This window comes from Cryptomeria japonica, chromosome 8 (genome assembly GCF_030272615.1).
Source record: "Cryptomeria japonica chromosome 8, Sugi_1.0, whole genome shotgun sequence".
Taxonomy (NCBI): Eukaryota; Viridiplantae; Streptophyta; class Pinopsida; order Cupressales; family Cupressaceae; genus Cryptomeria; species Cryptomeria japonica.
In genome coordinates, this window is record NC_081412.1 from 30,651,256 (window position 1) to 30,664,506 (window position 13,251).

A 13,251-nucleotide genomic window follows, 5' to 3' on the forward strand; every position below is an offset into this window, starting at 1 on the left:
TCGTATATAGGTTGTGAGGTGTGGGCAGAGGACGGGCTCGAGATGCCCTTTGTATTTATGACTAGATACTTGATCGGGAGGACCCCTTTTGTTATAGAGAGGTTTGTGGTGACCCAATTTTTGAGGCAGTTTGGGCGCCAGCAGGGTATTCCTTAGGGAGCTTGCCTATATGCACGACAGAGGCAGGATGTAGCTGATTGGGGCCCGACCATTGATAGTGCAGTGGCGGTGGAGGAGTTTGTTGGGTTGGCAGGGCAGATATGGGATTATGCCCCAGAGATTCTGGATGTGGGCATGACCGATGAGTTCGCCAGATTGTTTGCTGCGCGGGCGGTGGCTAGGATATTGGATCCAGAGGAGATTAGGCCAACATTCGATGATGATGAGGAGGAGGGAGACGAGGGAGACGATGGGGATGATGGAGATGATGGAGGAGATGGAGGACGAGGGAGAGGAGCTAGAGGGAGGTGGGGAGATAGAGGAAGGAGAGGGGATAGAGGTGTGGAGAGAGCAGTGAGACAGGTGGCAATAGACAGGGGGAGAGGTGGATTGGCTATTGGAGCCAGTGGAGAGGGGAGAGCGGGGGAGGTATTAGCTGCAGTGGGTGGCACGGATGAGGCTAAGCGACCAGCGCAGAGGAGGAGGACAGATGTGTTCCCACCTCCAGCACCGAGGATAGGTAGAGTGGGAGGGGTTGCCCCAGCACAGGTACCGCTACGAGTTCAGGTCCCTAGTCACATTGAGGATGCTTAGATTCAGACCCTACAGGTTACTGTACAGCAGCTGCAAGCACAAGTGTTGACATATCAGTGACAAATTACGCAGTTGACTATTGAGTGAGATACGGAGATAGAGTGGAGGGGGCGAGCGGAGGAGCTGATATCCAATATGCAGAGAGCAGTGGTGAGTGGTTCGATGAGAGACACCCTGAGAGAGCTGGCATTGAGAGCTCAGGAGGTGGAGTACTACCGGCGGCACTATGAGGCGGCAGTACCCAGGGATTGTCAAGTACAGAGCTTTGCACAGTCGAGATCTAGTTGATCTCGAGATACTGGGTTGCAGTCTGAGAGCTGAGGTGTCATAGGGCCACCGAGACAGGACCCTCCTGGAGATCCAGGGGTGGGGACATCTGGAGCTAGACCATCTCCGTCAGGGGATAGTCATACTTGAGAGACATGGTCTCTGTTGTATTTTTTATCATTGTATTCTTTGTATTGGACACAGTGTTGATACATTTTGTACATTTTGATCATTTTTGAGATATATATATGGCATCAGTTTCTTTGATCATGTGGTGTGTTTATATGGATGCATGTTATGTGGGTTATTTCTTTACTTTATGATGATGCAATGCTTAAATATATGCATGATGTAGGATGTATTTTTTTCTATGCTGTGAGATTTATCTTGAAAATGAAATGTATGATTTAATATGCTATGAGATGTATCTTGAAAATGAGATGTATGATAATGATATGTAACTAAATGTAAAATGTTATGCAATTAATTGTAAAATGATATGCAGCTATTTTAAAATTATTTGTAACTATGTTAAAATGATATGCGACTATGTTTTTGGTAGCATCCTCATTCTATATTTACCATCCGATATAGCCATATTGTAAAGCGGAAAATCGCGAGCGAACCCTAAGTGTTCCCCCCACCACTCCAAGGGGAAAGGGGGGTCACTTAGGATTGTCGGTTTTCACTTAGGAGAGACTTTACATTCAAAAGAGGGGTTGAAACCCACAAGATCCAATCCCACACAATGCAAGATTGGATTCTAGATGAGTTTCAAGGGTTAAGACAGCAAGGCTACCCTCTTTTGTAAAGAATGTGGATAGAATGATTAAGCTAGGAATGCATAGAAAGTGAGAAAGATTCGCTTATAAATAGAGATAGGGATATAGGATGAAGCTACGGACCTAGAATTAGCAGTAAAATGTCGAGACGGTGTTGTCCTGCAAATTTGAGTGAAAGTTGAGAGGACGATGGCGCCCGACATGCACACGGTCCTCCGAAAAATCCGCGAAACGAAGGGGGATCTGTTCGTCTTTGCACAAGGATTCCAGATCTTCAATTTCAGCCGCGTACCTGTAACCTACACACAGAAAAGCGAAGACGATTGGGGGGTTAGGGATTAGGGGTTTACCCTTAGGTCAAACCCCGGTTTTGGAATTAACCAAGAAATGAGAAATGCTGTAAAATGCAAATGACTGTAATGCAAAACAAGTACTAGTACCTTGTTGTAAGAATGTTTGTATTCTTACATGCGAAGGTGTAGATGTTGTTATATGTTGTATGTTGTATGTTGTAGTATGTGATCTCCTCTTCAATGGTTGAATCCTTGTCTTGAATGCAACACTTAGCCTTGAATGGAGACTTAGAATGATCAATTGCTTGAAGGAATGCTTGAATGCTTGAATGCTTGAATGTTTGAGTATCGCTTTCGTGTCTTGTACACATATGTCCTTCCTCCTCAAAATGGGAAAGGAAATGTAGTTTATATAATTGCCAATTAGGGTTGATAGACTGATTTTTCCGACCTTAGGCTGACTAGGAAAGATTATTTTCCAAATTGCAAACATAAAGACCCGAGGCCCCAAAAGAGACCAGACCCAAAATAGGGCCAGGGACCAGGGCGTTGGGCGCCATGGTCCTGGGGGACCAGGGCACTGGGCACTCTAGTCCCACCTCCCGGGACAGCAGGGTGCAAGGAGGATCAGGCCAGGGTGCAAGAAAATGCAGTTTTTGATGTCATGGACAAGTTTCGGGGTCTCCATTCAGGTTCAGTGTTGCATCGCCATCGTGAAGACCCAAATGCGGTCGAAATTACAAGTGTCACAATTTTAGGATGCTACATTTAGCCCCCACTTTAGCGGGAGTATAAGCATACACTCATACTTTCGGTAAAGTACAAGGAAACAACATTGAGAGATTTTCACCACGTCAAGGAGGCAAGACACACCAAGCCCCTAGTGGACTAAGGATCTTATGACTTCGATTGACAAAGTAAAAGGGAAGATCACGAGGGAGAACCATGACTGTCAGTAGTAAGGTTCCCTCACTATGAGTCATGCAAGAGAAATAACAAAAATTTTCAAGGCAAACCTAAGTTCGCCAAGAAATTTTCAAGTATTCCTGAAGGGATAGACAGGGTGTATGCCCCCCTACGTTAAAGCGATCACACACGCCTCAACGGGGGTGATTGCTTTAAGGTAGTGATACATATAAGAAATGAGAAGGGAAAGGAGCACGTTATCACAAAGATTTAGCCCCCAAGTGTGAGATAAACCCAAGGATAATAGACACAAAACACAAAGCACGAGGTGACTTCACTTTCCTCGGGGTCAGTATGTTGTATGATAGTTCATGTATATCATATGTATGTATGCATAATTGGTCTTCATTCCCCAATCAAGGAAGGTCACCTAGAAGAAGGGAACACATGTGTCTTTTGAGTCAACATGAGAGAGACCAACAGAGATCTCAATGCTTTGCATCGTCCTCAAGTAGACAACACTAAGGACAACAAATAGAAGAATGAGAATAACACATAGAAGAAGTAACAAAAGAGAGGAGGAGAGATTCTGCTATGCTAATGAAACTAGTCTAGCATGTCATCTACCCCCCGATCTTGTTGATCAATGTTTCGGGAAGGCAGGGAACATGCTAGAGGAGGAACATCCAACACAGCAGATGGAGCTATGACAAGATCCCAACAAGGGCTATGTTCATGTTCCAAGCCACGTTGTTCTTGTCTAGGAGCTAGGATAAGTGCTTTAGAAAATTCGTTAGATAAATGGTTATCAATATCAACATATTCATATTCACTATCAGAAGCAAGAGAAGTAACATTTTCATCATGAATAACATTTTCATCTATATCATCATCAAGATTTATAAAAATAGGGTCTTTAACTCACACAGGATCAAGACCATCATGCATCTCATGTTTAGGAGATTTTGGAGAAAATGGAATAATGCTTGTTGAAGGTGGTTTTGGGGATTGTAAAGTTTGAGAAGCAGCTGCCTGAGCTTTAAGACGACGCTTTCGTCGGTGTTCATGTGCAGAATGATTTCGTCTAGTCTTAGTAGGAAGTGGAGAAGATTGAGGAGGAGGAATGTTCTCATCCTTATTACTTGGGTGTTTAGGTTGTGGTCTCTTAGGTTGGATAATAGGAGAAGAAGAAGGTCTCTTCTCTCTATAAAAAGAAGGAGGAGGAACTGCTCCGTATAAAGGAGGAATATTTGGTTTAGGAAGGAGACCAAGTCCATCATGATGAGGAGGTATAGGTCTACTTTTAGAAAGTTTATTAGGCATAGACATAGTCACATCCATAGGAATGGGTTGTGAATCTTCTTGAGGAAAGACATTAGTTTTATCTTTCAAAGGAAGAACTTCCTTCTCAAGAACAATAGGAATATCAAGTTTGGGTGTTCTAGGTTCACTTAGAGATAGTATCATATCTGTTTTCCACTTTTGATAAGATTTGAAAAGATGATCACTTCGCAGAGGAAGAGATTGGAATTGTTTAGGCCAAAAATAATCAATAGGAACGCTAGAAGTTCTTTCAGCTGGTTTAAAGAGACTATGATTGACAGTAAAAAATTCACCATTATGGGGAAATTTAAAAAATTTATGAATAGGAGAAGCAATAGCTTTCATGGAAGATAGCCAAGGATAGCCAAGCTTCACACGAAATTGTTCGGATGAAGGAATAATAGCAAAGTTCACATCAAGGGATTTGTTATGGACCTCAATAGGTAATGTAATAGAACCAATTGCAGGAGAAGAAAATGCATCAAATAATTTCACAATCACATCTGTTTTGTCATAGATCACTTGATTCAATTGCAAAGTAAAAAGAAATTCCTCAGTAATAACATTAACCATGCACGAAGGATCAATAAGCACTCCACGGCAAAGTGTATTCTTGACTTTTGCAACTATGTATAAAGGACCATCAGGTGCCCTAATAGTTTCACTAGAATCAAATGTGATGGAAGGTTCTTTAGGGTTTTCTTGCTGCTCTACAAAGTTAATCACATTCGGAGTCATAGACACAAGACCATCAGATGAGAAAGAGGAATCATTAGTCTCAATCGCATTAGAGGTATGAGAAGGTAATGGATCAGTAAAAATCTGAAGATTTTGGTTAGGAGGAGCTACAGATGTGTTGCCTTTATCATTCACTCCAGAAACAGAGATAGTATTTGTAAAGCGGAAAATCGCGGTCGAACCCTAGTTGGTCTCCCCTCTTCTAACTCCGAGGAGAGAGAAGGGAGGTTCGCTAGGATTCGATGGGTTTTCACTTAGGGGGAAGACTTTACATTCAAAAGAGGGGTTGAAACTCATAAGATTCAATCCCACACAATGTAAGATTGGATGCTAAATGAATTTCAAGGGTTAGGAAAGCAAGGCTACCCTCTTTTGTAAAGAATGTTGTTAAGGAAATTAAGCTAAGCATGCATGGAAAGTCATAAAGATTCGCTTATAAACTGAGTTTAGGTTATAGGATGAAGCTGCGGACCTGGAATTAGCAGTGGAATGTCGATACGGCGTTGTCCTGCAAATTTGAGAAAAAGTTGTCGGGACGATGGCGCCCGGTGCCACGGTCCTCCGAAAAATCCGCAAAACGAAGGGGGATCGGTTCGTCTCTGCACAAGGATTCCAGATCTTCAATCTCAGCCGCGTACTTGCAACCTACACACAGAAAAGCGAAGATGATTGGGGGGTTAGGGATTAGGGGTTTGCCTTTAGGTCAAACCCCGGTTTTGGAATTAACCAAGAAATGAGCAAGTGCTGTAAATGTAAATGACTGTAATGTAAAACAAGTACTAATACCTTGTTCTAAGGATGTTTGTATCCTTATGTGAAAAGGTTTAGATGTTGTATGTTGTAGTATGTAGCATGTAATAAGTGATCTCCTCTTCAATGGTTGAATCCTTGACTTGAATGCAACACTTAGCCTTGAATGGAGACTTGGAAGGAATGCTTGAATGCTTGAATGCTTGAATGCCTGAGTATAATTTCCACGCTTTGTACACATATCCTCCTCATCCCAAATGAGAAAGAAAAATGTAGTTTATATACTTGTCATTTAGGGCTGATAGACTGATTTTCCCGACCTTAGGCTGACCAGGGAAGTATATTTCCAAATTGCAATAAAAAAGACTCGATATCACTTAGGAAACCGGGCCCAAAATAGGACCCAGGGACCAGGGCGCTGGGCACTCTGGTCCCACCTCCGGGACAGCGGGGTGCAAGGAGGTTCAGGCCAATGGTGCTTGAAAAATGCAGTTTTCAGTGTCGTGAGCAAGTTTTGGGGTCTCCATTCAGGTTGCATGTTGCGTCGCCATCGTGAAGACCAAAATGCAGTCGAAATTGCAAGTGTCGCAATTTTAGGACGCTACATTTAGCCCCCACTTTAGCGGGAGTATGTATGCTCATACTTCCGGTAAAGTACAAGGAAACAACGTTGAAAGACTTTCACCACGTCAAGGAGGCAAGATACACCAAGCCCCCAGTGGACTAAGGATCTTACAACTTCGATTGACAAAGTAAAAGGGAAGATCACGAGGAAGAACCATGACTGTCAGTAGTAAGGTTCCCTCACTATGAGTCATGCAAAAGAAATACCAAAAATCTTCAAGACAAAGCTAAGTTTGCCAAGAAATTTTCAAGTATCTTTGAAAGGATAGACAGGGTGTATGCCCCCCTACATTAAAGCGATCGCACACGCCTCAACGGGGGTGATTGTTTTAACGTAGTGATACACATAAGAAATGAGAAAGGAAAAGGAGCACGTTATCGCAAGGATTTAGCCCCCAAGTGTGAGATAAACCCAAGGATAATAGACACAAAACACAAAGCACAAGGTGACTTCACTTTCCTTGGGGTCAGTATGCTGTATGATAATTCATGTATATATATCATATGTATGTATGCATAATTGTTCTTCATTCCCCAATCAAGGAAGGTCACCTAGAAGAAGGGAACACATGTGTCTTTTGAGTCAACATGAGAGAGATCGAGAGATCTCAATGCTTTGCATCATCCTCAAGTAGACAACACTAAGGACGACAAATAGAAGAATGAGAATAACATATAGAAGAAGTAACAAAAGAGAGGGGAGAGAATCTGCTATGCTAATGTAACTAGTCTAGCACGTCATCTACCCCCCGATCTTGCTGATCAATGTTTCGGGAAGGCAGGGAACACGCTAGAGGAGGAACATCCAACATAGCAGATGGAGCTATCACAAGATCCAAACAAGGGCTATGTTCATGTTCCAAGCCACATTGTTCTTGTCTAGGAGCTAGGATAAGTGCTTTAGAAAATTCGTTAGATAAATGGTTATCAACATCAACAAGTTCATATTCACTATCAGAAGCAAGAGGAGTAACATTTTCATCCGTATCATCATCAAGATTTATAAAAATAGGATCTTTAACTCGCACAGGATCAAGACCATCATGCATCTTATGTTTAGGAGATTTAGGCTCAATATCCGGCTGAGGAGAAAATGGAATAATGCTTGTTGAAGGTGTTTTTGGAGATTGTAAAGTTTGAGCTCTAAGACGACGCTTTTGCCAGCGTTCACATGCAGAACGATTTCGTCTAGTCTTAGTAGGAAGTGGAGAAGACTGAGGAGGAGGAATGTTCTCATCCTTAGCACTTGGGTGTTTAGGTTGTGGTCTCTTAGGCTGGATAATAGGAGAAGAAGAAGGTCTCTTCTCTCTATAAAAGGCAGGAGGAGGAACTGCTCCATATAAAGGAGGAATTTTTGGTTTCGGGAGAAGACCAAGTCCATCATGACGAGGAGGTATAGGTCTACTCTTAGGAAGTTTATTAGGTATAGACATAGTCACATCCATAGGGACAGGTTGGGAATCTTCTTGGGGAAAGACATTAGTTTTGTCTTTCAAAGGAAGAATTTCCTTCTCAAGAATGATAGGAATGTCAAGTTTAGGTGTTCTAGGTTTACTTAGAGATAGGATCATATTTGTTTTCCACTTTTGATAAGATTTAAAAAGATGATCACTTCGCAGAGGAAGAGATTGGAATTGTTTGGGCCAAAAGTAATCAATAGGAACACTAGAGGTTCTTTCGGCTGGTTTAAAGAGACTATGATTGACAGTAACAACTTCACCATTGTGGGGAAATTTCAAACACTTATGAATAGGAGAAACAATAGCTTTCATGGAAGATAGCCAAGGATAGCCAAGCTTCACACGAAATTGTTCGGAAGAAGGAATAATAGCAAAGTTCACATCAAGAGATTTATTATGGACCTCAATAGGCAATGTAATAGAACCAATTGCAGAAGAAGAAAATGCATCAAATAGTTTCACAATCACATCTGTTTTGTCATAGATCACTTGATTCAATTGCAAAGTAAAAAGAAATTCTTCAGTAATAACATTAACCATGCACGAAGGATCAATAAGCACTCCACGACAAGGTGTATTCTTAACTTTTGCAACTATGTATAAAGGACCATCAGGTGCCCTAATGGTTTCGCTAGAATCAAATGTGATGGAAGGTTCTTTAGGGTTTTCTTGCTGCTCTACAAAGTTAATCACATTCGGAGTCATAGACACAAGACCATTAGATGAGAAAGAGGAATCATTAGCCTCAATCGCATTAGAGGTATGAGAAGGTAATGGATCAGTAAAAATCTGAAGACTTTGGTTAGGAGGAGCTACAGATGTGTTGCCTTTATCATTCACTCCAGAAACAGAAATAGTATTATTATCAATCAAATCTTGAATTTTACCCTTTAAAGAAAAACATTTTTCAGTATCATGCCCAGGCTGACGATGAAAGTGACAAAAAGATTTGTGATCAAAATAAGGTGAAGTAATCTTTGCAGGATCAATTTGTCGTATAGGAGGAAGAGTAAGCACATTTTGTCCCAATAACTTATTCATAATATCATGCAATGATTCATTCAAAGGAGTATACTTTCTTTCTTTCCTGAAAAATTTAGAAATAGGAGGCACACCTGATGCTGCATTCACATTGTTGTTGATGATGTTTTCATTGAATTTGATGGAATCTCTGTTCGGTTTAAACTTCCCAAATGGTTGTTGACTGCTATCACCCTTATCACTCGGAGCCATAGGATGTGATTGTTCCATTTGACTCACAGTCAGTTGATAATTGTGAAGAGTTGCACACAACTGTTGGAAAGAAGTAAACTCAGAAAATAGAAGTTTGTCTTGAATATCTTTTTGTAAATTAGAAATAAAGATTCTTTGAATATCATTATCAGGCACTGGAAAAGAAATTTGAGCATACAAATGCTTATATCTACCAATGAAATCAGTCACTTTTTCTTTAACACCTTGTTTACAATGCATTAAATCAATCAAAGTAACTTTAGGACTTATATTGTTTTGAAATTGTTGAATGAAAGCATTTGCAAGTTGTTCGAAAGAAGTAATAGAATAAGAAGGCAACGAGCAATACCATTGTAGGGCTTTGTCTCTTAATGTTCTGGTGAATAGTTTTGCAAGCAACCTTTGGTCATAAGCAAAATCGGTACAAATTGTTTGAAAAGTCTAAACATGTGTTAGAGGATCTCCTTTACCATTATAAAGCTCCAAATGCGGGATTTCAACATGTTTAGGAGGAATAGCTCGGACAATGTCAAGAAAAAGTGGGCTCGCAACATCAAATGTGGGCACACTAAACTTAGATTGATTCATAGAGGCAATTTGTTGCTGTAAAGAAGAGACAGTTTGTGCAAGATTATTAATGGTAGCTTCAGTCGAAGAGTTCATATTAGGTGTGTTAGATTGAGATGGAGGTGTGATGTTATTGAAAGAAGGTAAAGAGTAAGGTGGTGGGACCCTATGATAGTCAACCATAGGGGATGATTGAATAGGAGGAACACTACAAGGAGGAATGAAATGGTTAAATGAATTGCCCTCTTGCGTCATGTTCACTTGTGAAGATGTAATAGGAACACTTATTGAAGGAATGAATGAAGAAATCGGATTGAATGAAGGAATAGGGTTAATTGAAGAAGAGGGATTGCCCCCATGACTAGTAATCACAGGAGGAATGTCTTGTATAGAGGTAGCCATGATGTTTGATGTAAAGGTAGGTATACTAGCAATAGGAGTGGTCAAAGGAATAGAATGATTGACTTGTGTAGGAGGTTGTGTATAACCTAAAGATTCAGCACAACTCTTCATAGGCATCACATTCGAATCCACAATGTGTGCGATACCACGTAAAACATCAATTCCATTCTTATCACTTTGAAGCATACGTTTTAGACCCTCAATTAAAGGAAGAGCTTGACTATCAGGATACTCATGAGACATCCATTGGTGAAAATCGTCAAATTGGTTATCCAATTTGGAAAGTTGTTCAACAAAAACTTCATGGGGAGCTTCTTCATCATTAGGAGGATTAGAGGAATTACCCATGTCCTCGTTAAAAAGGCTACTCAAATTAGGTTCCATCTCCTCAGTAGTTAAACCTTGGAAAGACTTAATTCTACGGCTTCGTCTAACGGGAATAGTGTAAGTAGGGCTTATTGTTGTAAAACTCATGCACTAGAGAGAGAGAGAAGATTTTGATTTTAGACGTAGCAATTTTTAGTAAAACCAACCAATCTTCCAGATTTAAGCTGTTAAATGCAATCACAACAGTCTCCCGAAATTTCGGAAAAAATGTCCAGGACCGTGGCGCCCGGAGTGCAACACGGTCCTTGCAACTTTTTTCAAAATTTGCTGGGATGAAAGGTATGATGATTTTAGAGCTAATCTGAAAAAATTGAGGGATTTTACGATCTGTAGATAGGCCAAATTAAAGTTGCAATCTCAAAATTGAACCCTATCAAGATTGTCGAAAAAATGCAAAATTTGAATTTTGAAAAAGAGAGGGAAACTGAAATTTTGAACTTTATGATTTTAGAGGGAATGTCAAAAGCAGTGCAAGTTTTGAAATTTAAAAATTGACTCAATTTCACGCAAAATTCAATTTTGAAAGCGGAAATCAAAGTTGTTGTAATTAAGCACTTAATTTCAAAAGTCACAAAATGCAAGAATTTGAATAAAGCACTGAAATTTTGAATGAATGCAAACACAATTTTCAGATTTAGGACAGTAAGAACACAATTTTGACACAAAATTTCAATTTCAACAATTTTTGAATGATTAGGAGCCTTAAACCAAGCAATCACAAGACCAACTTTGACTGTAATTTTGAAGGTGTTATAATTGACAAAATCAGCCAAAATTCTGGATTTTAGCAGGAAAATACAGCAAGATCTCGCTCCCGAAATTTTGAAAAAAATGTCAGGGACAATGGCGCTCGGAGTGCAACATGGTCCTCGCAACTTTTTTCCAAATTTTCAGGGATGAAAGATATTCTGATTTTATTGGAGAATCCAAAGTTACAGCTGATTTGGAGATGTTTTGATCGGTCAAATTGTCGGACAAAGGTTGAATCAAGAGGGTTTCAAAAATTAGGGTTTTGACACTTAACCACTTAATTTTCAGAATTAAAGCACAAATATGAATTGATAATTTGTAATAGAAGGACAGATCTGAAACAAGCATTAACAATTAAACATTTCACAAGCTTAATTACTAAAACGAAATTTTAGGGTTTTTATGCAATCACCTCTAAAATTTTGCAAAAGATCAAACATGGAAATGTAATCAAGGAATCAATTTTCAGATCTAATCATGAATAATCAGAAAGGATGTTCACGTCGGGTTCACCAAAATGTAAAGCGGAAAATCGCGGTCGAACCCTAGTTGGTCTCCCCTCTTCTAACTCCGAGGAGAGAGAAGGGAGGTTCGCTAGGATTCGATGGGTTTTCACTTAGGGGGAAGACTTTACATTCAAAAGAGGGGTTGAAACTCATAAGATTCAATCCCACACAATGTAAGATTGGATGCTAAATGAATTTCAAGGGTTAGGAAAGCAAGGCTACCCTCTTTTGTAAAGAATGTTGTTAAGGAAATTAAGCTAAGCATGCATGGAAAGTCATAAAGATTCGCTTATAAACTGAGTTTAGGTTATAGGATGAAGCTGCGGACCTGGAATTAGCAGTGGAATGTCGATACGGCGTTGTCCTGCAAATTTGAGAAAAAGTTGTCGGGACGATGGCGCCCGGTGCCACGGTCCTCCGAAAAATCCGCAAAACGAAGGGGGATCGGTTCGTCTCTGCACAAGGATTCCAGATCTTCAATCTCAGCCGCGTACTTGCAACCTACACACAGAAAAGCGAAGATGATTGGGGGGTTAGGGATTAGGGGTTTGCCTTTAGGTCAAACCCCGGTTTTGGAATTAACCAAGAAATGAGCAAGTGCTGTAAATGTAAATGACTGTAATGTAAAACAAGTACTAATACCTTGTTCTAAGGATGTTTGTATCCTTATGTGAAAAGGTTTAGATGTTGTATGTTGTAGTATGTAGCATGTAATAAGTGATCTCCTCTTCAATGGTTGAATCCTTGACTTGAATGCAACACTTAGCCTTGAATGGAGACTTGGAAGGAATGCTTGAATGCTTGAATGCTTGAATGCCTGAGTATAATTTCCACGCTTTGTACACATATCCTCCTCATCCCAAATGAGAAAGAAAAATGTAGTTTATATACTTGTCATTTAGGGCTGATAGACTGATTTTCCCGACCTTAGGCCGACCAGGGAAGTATATTTCCAAATTGCAATCAAAAAGACCCGATATCACTTAGGAAACCGGGCCCAAAATAGGACCCAGGGACCAGGGCGCTGGGCGCTCTGGTCCCACCTCCGGGACAGTGGGGTGCAAGGAGGTTCAGGCCAATGGTGCTTGAAAAATGCAGTTATCAGTGTCGTGAGCAAGTTTTGGGGTCTCCATTCAGGTTGCATGTTGCGTCGCCATCGTGAAGACCGAAATGCAGTCAAAATTGCAAGTGTCGCAATTTTAGGACGCTACAGTATTATTATCAATCAAATCTTGAATTTTACCCTTTAAAGCAAAACATTTTTCAGTATCATGCCCAGGTTGACGATGAAATTGACAAAAAGATTTGTTATCAAAATAGGGTGAATTAATCTTTGTAGGATTGATTTGCCTTATAGGAGGAAGAGTAAGCACATTTTGTTCCAATAACTTATTCATAATACTATGCAATGATTCATTCAACGGAGTAAACTTTCTTTCTTTCTTGAAAAACTTAGAAATAGGAGGCACACCTGATGCTGCATTCACATTGTTGTTGATGATGTTTTCAT